The sequence below is a fragment of the Solea solea genome, chromosome 17, assembly GCF_958295425.1.
Source record: "Solea solea chromosome 17, fSolSol10.1, whole genome shotgun sequence".
In the NCBI taxonomy this organism is placed as follows: domain Eukaryota; kingdom Metazoa; phylum Chordata; class Actinopteri; order Pleuronectiformes; family Soleidae; genus Solea; species Solea solea.
This window is the reverse complement of record NC_081150.1, coordinates 10,992,762-11,007,037: the sequence shown is the minus strand read 5'-3', so window position 1 is coordinate 11,007,037 and position 14,276 is coordinate 10,992,762. Positions and strand designations below refer to the sequence as shown.

At 41.2% G+C, this 14,276-nt stretch overlaps 1 protein-coding gene across 5 annotated transcripts in view; it reads left to right on the top strand.

Annotated features, from left to right (window-relative positions):
* The window catches only part of LOC131443648 (disheveled-associated activator of morphogenesis 1-like), a 45,233-nt gene that overhangs the window by 6,365 nt on the left and 24,592 nt on the right, over nucleotides 1-14,276 (top strand). For 2 of the 5 annotated variants that reach the window (XM_058613460.1, XM_058613454.1), the window contains exon 1: nucleotides 9,297-9,707. The exons of 1 other annotated variant lie outside the window; for it this stretch is intronic. The gene's annotated coding sequence lies outside the window, so the exon portion shown is untranslated. Of the gene's footprint in view, nucleotides 1-9,296; nucleotides 9,708-14,276 lie in introns of those variants that run through there. 2 more of the 5 variants (XM_058613456.1, XM_058613457.1) reach the window with 2 other exon arrangements.

The window sequence follows — 14,276 nt, the reverse complement described above, 5'->3', positions numbered from 1 at the left end:
ATTTAACTGGACTGTTGTCCTTATCCCAGTTTACAAGCACTGGCATGGGATTGATTTATTGAATGAAGTGTGTGCCTCTGCTATGCTAGGTGGCCATATGCCCCCTTGAAGCTTTTCAGTATCAGACATTTTATGGCTGACTTATTATGTGACTGACAAAAACAACAATTTTTGTCTTTTTCTGCACTGGCCTTTTCTGTTATTTCTGGGTCAGAGGTCAGGGATGGGAGCTGTGGAACATGTGCAGAGCACCTAGGCCAGCTTGAATCCATCTGAAATTCGCTCTGACATATCAACACGTCTTTTAAGATACAATAACACAAACCTTTAATTTTTTTTTACTGTCAAAACCTACATGAATCGTGACAGAGCAGGTTCCCTTTAGAAAAACAAGCCTGGATCTGCAGTCTTTGGTTCTATAACTGGAACTGGGTGACCTATGAAATGATTTTTTTTGGGCCGATCTGAACTTGTTGCAGTTGTACCCCCGAGAGCACAGAACAAGCTGTGCTAGTTCCTGATTCCTGCCAACATAGTTTTCTTTATTGAGGTAGTTTAAAGAGGGAAGAGAGACTGTATAAATCCTACAAATGTTATATGTTTACCATTACTGCTTTAGTCGCACTCCTTTCTAAATCCAGATGTGTTCTTCAGGAATTCACATCACCTTTCTTAACAATATCAGATTTATCTTGTAAAGTGTAAGCAATAAATCAATTATATTGCGGAAATAAACGTCATCTCCTCTTAAACATAATTGAATAACTTTAGAAAATTTTACTTGGAGGTAAATAAAAAAAGATGTGTAACATTTAAGAGGGATTAGTGGCAGAAAGTGAATATACTAGCCACATGTAATAATGTTTAGTGTGAAGTTTCCCACATCAGCAGCCCTAATAGACAAAACAAATGAGGAAGAATGACTTCCTTTCTGGTATATGAAGGCCACTGTAGTTCCTTAATGTGTGAGGAAAAGGTAGGAGTGAGGAGTACCCAAGTCTCACCGTTAGATGTCACTAAATTTTACACACTGGTTCTTTTTAAACTCCCTAACTTTTCCCCTAACCTAACCTATTCAATATAAAGAACTGGTCTTTCCTGGCTGCATGCCCATTATTCTTAGTACTTGGTACTTGTTTGGTTTTGTTTCTGACTCAAAGTCTTCCGTTTTCTCGAACTTGTGTGCATCTTAATTAATAGCCTTGCCTTGCTTTTCCCGCTCAAGAGTGGAGTCGGTCGCAGCTAACAAAGTTAGAAAGTGACTGTTCCTTTGCCAGACATGGAGAGTTGAAGCAAACCTCACGTTACGATGACAATGAGCACTGAAATTAATCACTTGTGTTCCTCCAGCAGTACGATGTGGAAAGAGTGTAGTCACACGCTGCGGTTCAAACAAAGGGAGCATGTGGGCTCTGTCCTGCATGAGTGTGTGTGTGTGTGTGTGTGTTAGTGGGGTTGGGAGGTGGAGATGTTGGTTTGGGAGGGTGTGGGGGAGTTTATGGGCCAGAAGGGATTCATGTTTCAATCTTTGCTCGCCTCTTTTCCCTTTGTCTAGGTCACATTATTAATGTCACCTCCTAAAACAGAGGGGCTGGACATTTCGTATGAGTTTTTAGTTCTGTTGGATCTATGAGCCCTCTACCCTTTTTAATTTATTTATGAATATCTTAATATAGTGGCAGCAGGCTGCTACTTTATGCACAAATGTAACTGAAGCCACTTTCACACTAAAGTTAGCAGCTATATCCATGATTTTTTAACCCAAGTTAACCTGCTAAAAAGGCGAGTAACACCGTCCCCAGTTTTTGTTTGTCTTTTTTTTCTTGCTTGAAATACACCGTCACAAACATGCCACAAACTAAATTACTCCAAGGAAGAAAAAACAACTGCACAGCTCAGAGACATTTGTTACACTGGTTTTGTATCTTAAAATAAGGTCCTCTCCCAATAGATCATTCACTCGATCCATTTGATGAAATAAAACAAATACTGTGCACTCTTCTCTGCTTGTAAAAAGTAAGGTTCTAGCTGCTGATAAATGAAATGACGCAGGGGTTTGCAGGAATGTAGGCGATGATGAATTAATCAGCTTGTTCGCCCAAGTCTTGCATCCCCACTTATAATGATCCCATCCAAAGTTGTAAAAACTGTGTGCATTGCATTTCTCCAACAGTCATTTGACCCAATTATTAAAAGCTGATTAAACTCATTCCCATTGGTTTAAACAGGTATTTTAACCAGAGATTACCACTTTCTTACAAAGCCCATACAACAGCCATTTAAAAATGCAGTTGAGGACTGCCATTAGAATGCGTTTTCTGTGATTGGATAGCTCTTCACCACATGCATTCACAACTGGTATTAACATGTACACATCTAGATGCGATTGCTATGTGATCACAGTCAACCTCCCCCCCACACTTACTGTATGTCACCTCCCCCTCTTCTTCTGCAAAGATTTCCTGTAGCAGACTACAGTGCCGCCATATCACCAACAACAACGTCCACAGTCAGGCTCAACGAAAGACTCGTTTTGCCGCTTTCAAGTTGGTTGTGCTCGGAGCCACCAACGTATTTCTGCTCACGTCAATGTTGTGGGTGGAGCGGAAACCTCTTAGGTGTACACCTGTACCTGTACAAGTGGTCAGGCGCTATCCGATTGTGATCCAATCACAGAAAACGCATTTTAATGCCAGATGTAAAGGGTGCCCATGTGTCATTTCTAATCAGATTAATCTCAAATGGAAGTAGCTGATATTTTTAAAGATACAGACTTCATATTCTGATTTCTAGTCACCAACATGAAAAGCTTGTTTTGACTTCACATGCAACATTTAGTCCTGATAAAACGCAGGATTCATTTTGACTTCAGGCACTTAATAGGACATGACGGTGCTTTTCAGGAATTCCACCTGGATTTGCAGAACACGTTGTGCATCCGGTTTGACTGATATCCTTGGTTGGAATAGGTCAGATGCCAGCATGTTTCCTTTCCAGACTTAAACCACTGGATGTTTAACAGCCGCTGAAACGGCTGACGGATATCAGATTGAGCAGCAGACGGTGCCAGAGTATGGCGTGCTTCATCCTGCTCTTAAAATGCCGCCTTGCCCTCCAGAAAGTACGCTCAAGTTCTGACAAGTTATCAGGGGGAAGTGCAAGGATGGAAAAATATGTTTAGGCTTATCTTATCCTTCTTTCATTCAAAGGTTGATGCAATTTCATTAATTCAGAGTGACAGCAGTGCTGAGGCGTGAAGAGCTGCTAAAAGTTTGTTGCTTTGGACATTATCATGAATGGAGCAGGCTGTGTTGATTTCAGATCGTCCTCTGCATAATGTATGTAAATAGATGCATGTCCTGGTTTATCACTTTCCCTCTGCATGTGATTTGCATGTCTCTGAAGCTCATTCATCATGTCAATGGTATTTTTACCATAGTAATGCAATTTCCCGTTAACTTAGTTGGCGTCTCTGGAGCCGGTAATGTCAGTCATGCAGGTTCTTATCGAATTTGTTGAATTCATTATTGTTAAAAAAGGTACCGTTTGTTTCTTTGTGGTTTGTTGTGAAGCACATTGTGACTTCTACAAATCATGAAAGGCAGAGGTAATGCGTCGCAGCCTGGGTCACAGATTGAAACTGCTACCATGAGTCTTTCCTGATCTAAAATGTTTTTGTTTATCTGAAATAAGTCACTGTAACCAGCAGCTTCCCGCTTGCATCACAACACACCGTTGCTGCTTTGGGCAAGGTTTTTGGTTGCTGCTACAATGAGCAGGTTCCCACAGTATAACGTATCTGTGTGATAACATTACCGTCGAGAAGCCGTCAAAACAGCCATGTAGTCAGACGAAACCAGCTGCGTCAACAGTTAAATGTACTATGGGAGGGATTGCGTTTCAGCTTTTAGTGGCGACTATTGTCCGCATCCATATTTCTTTTTTGCCTCACAGTTATGTAACTTGTTATATTTTTTACCAGTGTTATGATTTATCAGTGATTCATTGGACCAACTGGTTCATCTATCAGGCTTCTAACCTTTTAAAATTTAGTGTATTTTGGGGTTTGTTCTACATTTTGATATACTGTATCTTTAAAAACAGGGATCCCCGCTGTATTGTTTAAGGAAACCCTTCCTTATGCAGGGTTCGCAATGTGAAACAAATGTGAAATACTACTCCTTCATTGTGTGATTTTTAGATAGCACACTCGGCGTCATGGACCAGAGATGTGACATGTAACCTCCCTATCTCACTCAGACATCACCCTGGCTTTATTGCTGACATAAACAATGACACGATATTCTGTTTTTGTACCTTTCAGGTAGAATAAATGCTATGTTTATATATATTCCAGTGATATTGACATACTTGCAAAACAAACAGTAGCAGTGTTGCATGTTGAAGTGTACTGCTGCCCTGAACATGGTGTTGTTTGTGTCCCAGATGTTTACCTTTCACAGTTGATGGCTCGGATGCCACAGGGCAGACGCTGTCAGGTTGAGCCTGTTAAACTGCAGGTGTTCTTGTTCATGTCCACAAACGTCCCTTTTTCTGCTGCTTCTGTTTTTAGTATATTTATTTCAGTGCACTACAGCTCTTGGTTTTTTATCTCCTCATCAGATTTTCTTCACATAAATATTTTTTGTTTTGGCTCATGATGAGTCTCGGGTTCTTTTTCTCTACTCAGATTATGACACACTTTGAGATAAGCAGCTTGTAACTCAGCCATCCAGTCATGCAAGATGGTCCTGTGTACTGCTCCCTGGCTTGTTTTCTCTTTCGACTTTGCCTCTGTGTTAGTCACGCGTCCGGCTGGCAGTTAGTCAGTCTCACATCCTTGTTGACGGTCAAAGATAAGGCCAGGACCTTGGACCTTTTCTCGTGGATTTAGTCTGATGAACTGACACTGAGAGCATCTGTGTGTGAAATAAGCTAATGTGGCGTGAGGCTGTCTTCACCCAAAGAGGAGACTGAATACTGATGGGATTGTGTTGGATTAATGTTTTGTCACTGGATTTGTTTGTCTGTTTATATGCGACCTCCTTTGCAACTGTATACCGTTTCATTACACAACCTCCTCTTTGTTGTTTCTCTGCTCGAAAACCTTAACCACTTATTTCTCGCTGCACTCAGCTTTGCCTGCATCTGGACGGATCAACAAGTTAAGCCACAGGCTTTTAACCCTCAAATTCGGTCGATCCATTACAAGCACGTTGACTGCAGCTGCAGTGTCAGCTTTATAGTATTTTTTGTAGCAGTGTTGTACACTTCTTCCAGGAAGATCTTTTATCTTTGTTGCCCAAAATTCCCCAGGTTTTAATGTGACAGAGGTGGATTTACAGTTTGAGTGTTAAAGGAGTTGAAAGAAGTTTAATGCTCGGTAATGTCTGTGCATGTCTATTGTATACGCAAATGCATTCCATTTGTGCATACATACAATAACTTATATAAGCTCCTCATTGAAATGCAAGAACTTATTTTTAGTAGTTTCATCTAAAGTAGATTGCCTTTTTGGAGGCCTTACCATGCTTGAAAACTCACTAAACTTTGCACATGCGTCAGACCTGGCAAAACTGTATGTATTTGATGAGAACCAGAATTGGATGTCGGGGTGTGTGGAAATTTCAAAAACATTTGCACTAGTATAATAGGAATCATGAATATATGTTTTTAAAAACGTGACATTAGTGGCTGTCAGAGGGTGGATCATGGGGCTGAACGATTTGGGGACATGAATCATATGAATCATAAGTAATTCTTTCAGCCCTCAGTGGATCAGCTGTTTTTTCCGATATGAAGCAAAGAAACCACTAAACGTTAACAAGTTTTGGTTGAGTTATGGTTTCTCATTCATCTGACTCATTATATCTGTATGAACAGAAGGACATGGTAAATATTGGTAAGGTCATATGTTTCGTCACGTTAGCACTTACAGAATATAATGCCTTACTCTTTGTGATCATATGAGAGAACATCATGCGGGTACCCCTAACTGCTCCCGATGCTGTGTCATCACTGTATGAATGCGACATACACACATACACTGAGTGGTCAGCTGACTAGAAAAGCATTAGTTAAATGCAGTCCATTTCACACACACAATTCCTTTACTGTTCATGTTTGTAGTTGCTTGGCTGTGTTGTCGAGATAAGTGGATGCAGAAAGTCAGCATGCACCCCTTCTGGGATGGACCCCTCTATTCCAGGAGGTTAATTAGAAGCTTTCCAGAAGGTGGGCAGAGACCGGTAGGACCCTTTTTAATCCTGGAATTTAATTTGTGATCATTAGGGTCTCCAACAAGGGAAGGGCCGCATGGGAGGAATTTATGGATACAGCCCCACCCTGGATGAAACATATGTATGGTGCAGCCCTGTTAGCTTCCACCACATGATACAAGCCATAATATAACGTTCCCCCCTTTGCACATTCCTTCACAGCAGTCGGTGAAACTGTTTTTTTATTTAGTGGCTGTCACTCAAGATTCAGCTGAGAGTATGCTTATCCTTGGCATGAAGCTGAACTTTGTGTTCATTTTCACAAACTCCTCAAACATAGACAATAACAGTTTCCACCCTCTAGTTTCTGTATGTGTGGCTTTGAGTGACCCCATGTTTCACACTATGAACAGAATATTCAACATTTCTTCAAAGTGGTTTTTATTTTTCTCTATAACTTAGCCAACAAGCTTGTAATTGAAGCTGAACTTGTCTGCAGCCAATCAGATTTTCATGCTTCTTTGTTTCACTGTACTGTAAAGCCTCAACAGCTTTCAACTTTCCAGTGAATTCTTGTCTAATTTGTACTGTAGCTGTTGTACATTGCTGTGTTGTGCTTTGTTTAATTTTTTTGGCAATGCTGCCTTCTTCTTTCTAGGTCAATACATAAGACAGTATCGTAAAGTTGACCTCACAGCAACAGAAACATATTATTGCTTGTTGAAAAACCAGATAGAAAAGGGTAAAGTTGAGTTTTGTCTGCCCTTTCGTGCTTAATAATTAACAGAAAAGTTCGGCAAAGGGGGAGAAAGGGTTCACTCAAACACTCTGCTTCAGTTTCGCTCTGAGTAGTTTTTTTTGCTGCTCCACTGTTTCTTCAAACCTTGTCTTTAAATGTTAAGATGCAAAAAATCCTCCAGGTGACACCTGGAATTAAAAGGTTATTATGCATAGTACCATATTTCATCAGTGTTGATTGATCAATCTGCCACTAGTTTGAAAATGTACTAGTGGAGCAGAACAGTGTCTGTCATGGCCGACAAAGTAGCAAGAGTTGCTAATGTTGCTAATCTTGTTCTGTTTGGACCTTTCGAACTAAACCTATGAAATAAATTCGATTGACTAGTGTTTGCTGGTATACTTGTATTGTTTGTTTTGATTGGCTGACTCTTGTGCTTCTGCAAACATCTACCTTATGCAGCATGAGCAAAGCAAAGCAACAGACCCACAATGCAGATCTGTTCTGTATCCCAGGTTAAATATGTCACAGTTAAATCCTATTTTTTAGGCTTTCTATACTAAAGACAGCATGTAAACTAAAGACAAAAGACTGCTCTTTGTCACCTTTTGATGCTACAGAGAAATACAGGGCAATTATTTCGCCATAAGTTCTATGTACCTGTTCCCCTCAAGGTCACCATAACAATAGTCCTGGGTCTTTATTGACGGGGAAGCTGTGTCCCACCAGAACAGAAGCTGTCCATGGGAACAGGACCTGTCTGTTATTCCAGCTGCATGACATTCTTTTCAGAGGCAGCTACCCAGCACTGTACAGACTCCACTGTTATCCATTCATGACTGCACCGGCGTGGCTCGCCACTGATGTCTGTAACGCCAGTCGGGTCAAGATAAACAGTTTCACACACTGTTAGCCAAAGCTGCAGTACAGCATCTCGACAAGGACATGTAAAGTGCTTCACGTGATTCTTTATCAGATAGATGTAATGTGTCTTGGAACTGGTCCAGAAACATTGAAGCTGCAGGCAGCTGTACACACTGGCACCTCCAGGTGGCAGCTGTTGGGGGATTTCTAATGCTGAATGAATATGGCTATCTAAGAGAGGTTTGAGCTGAGACTTCTTTTTGGCAGGGGGTTTTTTCAGTTACAGTCTCAGTAACAGGCAATGTGATACTCCACTGTGTGTCTTATTATAGTAATTGGACAATGCAGGGTTGAGTAATGAAATAATATACCTTAGGCTCTGTGACGTCTTGTGACTGTATTATACCCATCAGTAACACCTGACTCACCTCTGACGAACAAGAAATACATGAATGACTGATAGATGACACTCTTTTGGACAACACCTGCATAGAAACCTGTAGCGCCTGAATGAGACGTCTCTGAGAACATGTCTGATTTTCTCACGTCGTGTGAGTTCATGGACAAAATAGTTATTGCTTTGCTTTGCTTTGCTTTGCTTTGTGTGTGAATACACCGTAAGTAGAGAAAGGAGAATAAGGTGTCAGAAATATCACAAAATTCAGTGCATTGGTCATTTAGTGGGATTGTGTGACTCTACGTGAAATAAAGGATCTGATTTAAATGGTTATTTCATTATTATGTCACTGGTTTCATGGTAATCTCACAACAAAAGACCAAATTAATGTGATGCTGTAAACATGTCTTCCAATTGAGATCCTTATTTGATGAGCTTTCTGCACAGAAAACAAATTCTTTTCACATTTTCCTTGCACTGATGTTTTTCGGTCCAAAAAAATTGCAATGTGTTGCAATGTTTATAGATTCTGGATGATGTTAGGCAGTAATTAGCTGCGATGCAGGAGAGAGAGGAGTGAGGCTTGTGCTGTAAATCATGTGGGAGTGTCTTGGATTGTTTAGATTAAAATCCTCTGGATGTTCAGTATCGTCACTACCAGACTGTAAGAATGATTTCTTTCCAGTGTGTTGGGGGTATTATATTCAGGAGAACTGGAAGGTACATGATTGATTGTAGTGTTTGTACGGTCATTTATGTTACACATACAGCATTACTTCGTTTCCTCAGAACCTCTGTCAGACTTTCACTGCCTCCCAACGATCTCCCCTCCAGAGTCCACATTTAAACATTTTACACTTTTGCTTTATTTCCCTCCTGCAGCTCTCCAAACATGCCCTCTCCAAACAAACACTAAACGAGTTGTCCAAAGCCTGTGCAGGGGGAGGGGGTGGGCTGGGCGGCGGCCACCGCCTGGCTGCATCCTATTAGAACTGTGAGTGTTGAAAAGAGGTGTGGTCTGTAGTCAGTAACATCTGTGTCTGTCCCCTCTGCCCCCACGGCATTCTGCAGAGAAAGGCAGAGAGGAGGAGGTTAGGGAGGTTAGGGAGGAGTAGAAAGAAAGCGAGGAGAAGTCCTCGCCGGTCAGCTGGCTGTTTGAAAGACCACTGAAGAGGGAGCTCATGCTGTAGGGCGAGTTTACATCTCGTTTTCCTGCTATCAGACGAATGCAACTTCTGTCAAACTGGGATTGTCCTCCTTGCTGATTTTGACAGCCTCTTGGATTCGAGGTGCTTATTAGCTGCTCCAACCACCTGGAGAGGCAACTTTGAACCTGCATGGATTACATACCTTACGCAGAGACTGCTCTGCTGCGTACTGCATACGATCATCGTGTCTTTTCTGTCGACAGTGCAGAAAGCTGGCAGTGAGTTGAGGGTATAAAGGGAATGATCAGAGCACAACAGCGGCGAGCTCACTTCTGGACAGGGTAAGACGAGCTCAATGAATCTTCCCGTTGTACCCTGTAATCAAATAAGTGTGAGGAAAAGGAGTGCAGGAACCGGCTATCTGGTGACTGGAATGCGTGTGCATGTGGACTGTATGTGGCCAGCAGATATCATATCAGTCCGTGTGTGTGTGTATGAAGAGAGTTTGGGCTGGAGGTCTGCTTTATCTCTCCCCAGGATACAGGCTGGATTCCTCTCACCAAGACGTAGGTGATTGTGTCATGTCTGTCTAATTAGGAGGTGTCGGTGTGGAAAACGGTGTTGCCGTAGTAACCATGGGGGAGGGGAACATGACGGGGATGCTATGACCGAGCCCCGGGGGCTGATTTCTTGGTGAGAGAGTTGTCCTCTGTATTCAGGGAATGCCCCGTAATGACAAGGCTGGTCTGGAAGACAGGATGAGGTGGTGGTAGAAGTATGTGTTCACAAACGCACACACACCCACACATACACAAATATACACACAGAGTGAGCTTGTAGGCTGCTACTTCCCACCTCTCTCTGTGGTCTGGTGAGCACAGTCCATTATCACTGTCAAGTGAGTGTGAGAGAGAGAGAGAGAGAGAGAGAGAGAGAGAGGATGGCATAGTTTTTTCCATGATGAGGGGCGGAGTGCACATTATCAGGTCAATGAAAAGGAAAGTCACCTTGAGCATGGAAGGGTCTGCTCATTCTCCTTGCTCATTTCCTGTCGCTGCCCATCCTTCTCAGGTTCCACTCTCGCTTCCTCACCTTCTCCCACGAGACCACGTGTAATCTACAATATGTGCAAATACTATACAATCGGATGTTACAAAGGAGAGCATTTCTGCAGGATTTCACGCTGGCTCTGAGTGACGGCAAGCCAGACCTGTAATCCTTAATGGTTTTGTAATTTGTTTTTGTCCACTGAATTAGAGAGACAATCCTATTTTCTCCCCTATAAACATCCAGAGCAGATTAAAAAAGGAGGGTAATGTGCAGTGGAAGGGGCTTACATTAAATCATCCAACCCACCCAGTTTGCACCGATCAACCCACCATCCTGGTTACCATAGCAACTGAGGAAGAGGTAGGGATCTTTGAAGGACAGGCTGCAGCTTGGGGTATCCTGGAAGAGATTACAGCGTCCTCCAACCTCATTATTAATGATCTGAGAGTTTGTCTGATTGACTACACAGACGTACATTTGTGACTAATATTAGATTGAACTCGGTTGCACAGAGCATGTAATGATTGTTGTTCCGCTGCACTGAGGCAGAGATCATGATGAAGACATATGGTGGATTTTTCTTTTTAAGTCCCCACAGTTTATTTGACATTAACGCGCAGACATATACTGGATCTCACTTGATTGATCTACTGATTTTCTTTCTTCCTGCCAATAGTCAAGGACTTACTGTGTCTTGGTTAATGAGGAGTTCAGTCAATAATTTTTTAGGAAAGAAAATCAATACAGTTCTTTCAGGTCATTATCCATCATGTGCTGACACCACCCAGCATCTCTCAAATGTATTAATTTTTAAACTGGATGTTGGAAATGCAGGTTGGATTGTTGGTTCAGAAGCTGAGTCATGTACAGCTGAGGATGAGCCTTGCAGCAAAAATATAGCCACATAAAAAAATCCAGAATCACTTGAAGTGTGCGCTATATTTAAAACATTTTCACTGCTTTATCTTGCTGTCAGATACTCTTCAGTATTACGCTTTTTTAAAACATACATTTGTTATTCCTTCACACAAGCAGACCTAAGCTGCCACAGAGCAAATGTTTTGGTCTCAAGAAACTGAACTGGATTTTTGTGAAGACTCAATTGTTTTCTGTTTTTCCAGGCTGTTCAAACAAAGGAGTGTCCTGGTCACCATGTATATTACACTGAGTTCTACCGAGTGAAAATTTTGCTAAAACGGCTGTAGCTAGTTGTACTGAAATCAGACACCAACAACACACAACTCTCCAAGTATTACTTTAAGCCACCGTCAATTATGCCAAATTTAGTATAAATATTTGATGGTGAATATGTTTGCAAATCCTTGCTTTCTTCCATCATAAGTGGATTGCCATGTTGTTACCAGTCAATATCAAGTTAAGTAGTGTTAGCACAGTACAATAATGGCTGTGGGTTTTGTAATTGTTGTCTTATAAACAGTCATTATGCAGTTGCAGTATGATGTATGATGAACAGACCACTTACTTTAAAAGCCCTTTTGACTGATTTTCCATTTTATCTTTGGAAAATTGAACAATTCTGAAAGACATCGTCATTCAGAAATTAACCAAAAGTCTTGATGCTGAATGATGGTGACAGGAATCAGAGGCTCTGGCATCTTCTGATTCAGAAAGATTGTGATTCATAATTCAAACTCGATCCTGCATGAAAACTACAGATCATTGCAATCAAGCTGCGGCTGTGAAACAGGCACGTAGCTAACATTCAAACATATATGCTGAGTGATGATTTTTTTTGGAACACAGCCAATAAACTGAAACCTGATGAATGAGCTCAAACCATTGAAAGGATAATGTCACACGTTTGAGGAGTTTCTTTCTTTGCCCCAAGTCTAACCTCCACTTGAAGGGTTGACCCGAGGAAGAATGCTAACATGTTAAGAGTGGGGGGTTGGAGAGTCTATCTGCAGAACAAGTTAAGCAACCTTGCCTGTGCAAAAGAGCAACAGCCTTTTAACCTGCTTTTTAATCTCTGTCCTCCCTACATTTTAGCCGCACACTCCCCCCCTAAATAGACATTTTTTTGCTCTGTGCTGTTGTTCATTCATATAAAGAAAGAAAAAGACAATACAAAAGGTCTAGAACAGTCCATTGTTGACGGATGCAAATGTGTCCAAAACATTCAAGTAGTGTCTTTATAGTTTAAAATCTATAAATTGCTGCAAAAAATGCAACAATTTATGACATCACAACACAACACATGGTGAGGCTGCCATTAAACAGACCTTTTCCAGCGTTTTAAAAAAAAAATTGCGGCGTCTCTTATGGGAAGAAAAGCTTGTAAAAAGCTAGAAGGGACCACAAATTAGATTCACTAGTGATTGAATCTTTCCCAAGCAACAAAGCAACTTAACTGACAAATATTGTGTCTGTCAGCATTTGCGTCGCCCTTTGTTGATGAAATAATGCAGTGACCTCCCAGGCTAAACACGTCAACAACTCATTTTTATCACAGAATCTACTGATGGAACATTCAGTGTTGTGTGATGAACAAACACACTCTGTCAGTCTACCTGTATCGCAGATTTTATCTTCTATATCTCTTCCTGTTTTATGTCAATTTGTGACCAGATTATTCACATTGTCGGTTGAAAACAGGTCTGCCACAGACACACAGGGGCCGTTCTTGAACAAATCTGCCACCACAGACTGTGACCATGATACCACGAGGACAACAACTCGATTATCTCTTTGTGACAAGGCCAATAGAGTTTCCTGTATTAGGATACAGCAGTCCGTGCACTGTTTGTGAGTTGAACTGAGCACACAGTATTATTTGGGCATGGCATGGCGTGTACAAGTAATCTTGAGCACACAGGGAAGAGAGAAGTTTGGATTTGTAAAGGGCTCCATTAATGTTAAATATGTTTCCAGTTGTCATAATGATCTGGATGTTGGGCAGCATTACAATGCAACAATAATTGACTGAAAACAGACTATTATTCCACTTCTTTGATTAATTGTTTAGTCTGTGAAGTGTGACAAAAATGTCCATCAACATTTTTCCATGGCCCAGTAGATGTTTGTTTTGTGAGAAGTCCAAAGACATTGAGTTTAAAATGATATGAAGCAGACGCTTCCAATATATCCTTACATCCAAGAAAGTAGGACCAGAATGTTTTGCTTTACCGTGATGAATGACTAAGTGAATACTATTGAGTAACTTTAGGATTTGCTGAAGTTCATGCAGTTCACAAATATATAGGTTGTTTTTTTTTTGTTTTTTTTTTAAATAGAGGTGGAATAAAATCTTCCTTTGTCTGTAATCCCTTTCTGTACATCTGTGTATGTTAATCCTGTAATCTGAGCGCCATCACAACACCCTCCACCATGTGACCTCCAGAGGCAATGCCTTTGTCATATCTTGACACATAATCCTGTAATGTAAATGCACATAACCACACACATCAGCTCTGCTGCCGTGACACTGCTGCTTCCACACTGAGGACAGTTTTGACGGCTGTCAGTTTGCCTGAGTGGCCACAGCTAAGGCGTGATTGATCTTAATCTCCTCTTAACCTGCCAGTCAGCATTTCAATCGTAGCCAAGTTATGTTCTGATGTGTGTATATATAACCCCATGTGTGCATGTGTTTACTCATGTGTTTACTCATGTGTACTTAGGGCTCCATTAAGTAATTGGCAGAAGGAGCACCATGCATGCTCCCCAGCTGTGCAAGACAATCAGGCACCACTGTGCCATTTGTATCATTGCTAAACAGACAATTTGAAACACATTTGTAGCATGAAAACACAAGCATTTTTCCAGGCAACTTGGATAATTGATGGATGAGTTCACTTTGTTCACTTTGACCAGTAGCATTTAGTTTTTTTCTTTTTTGG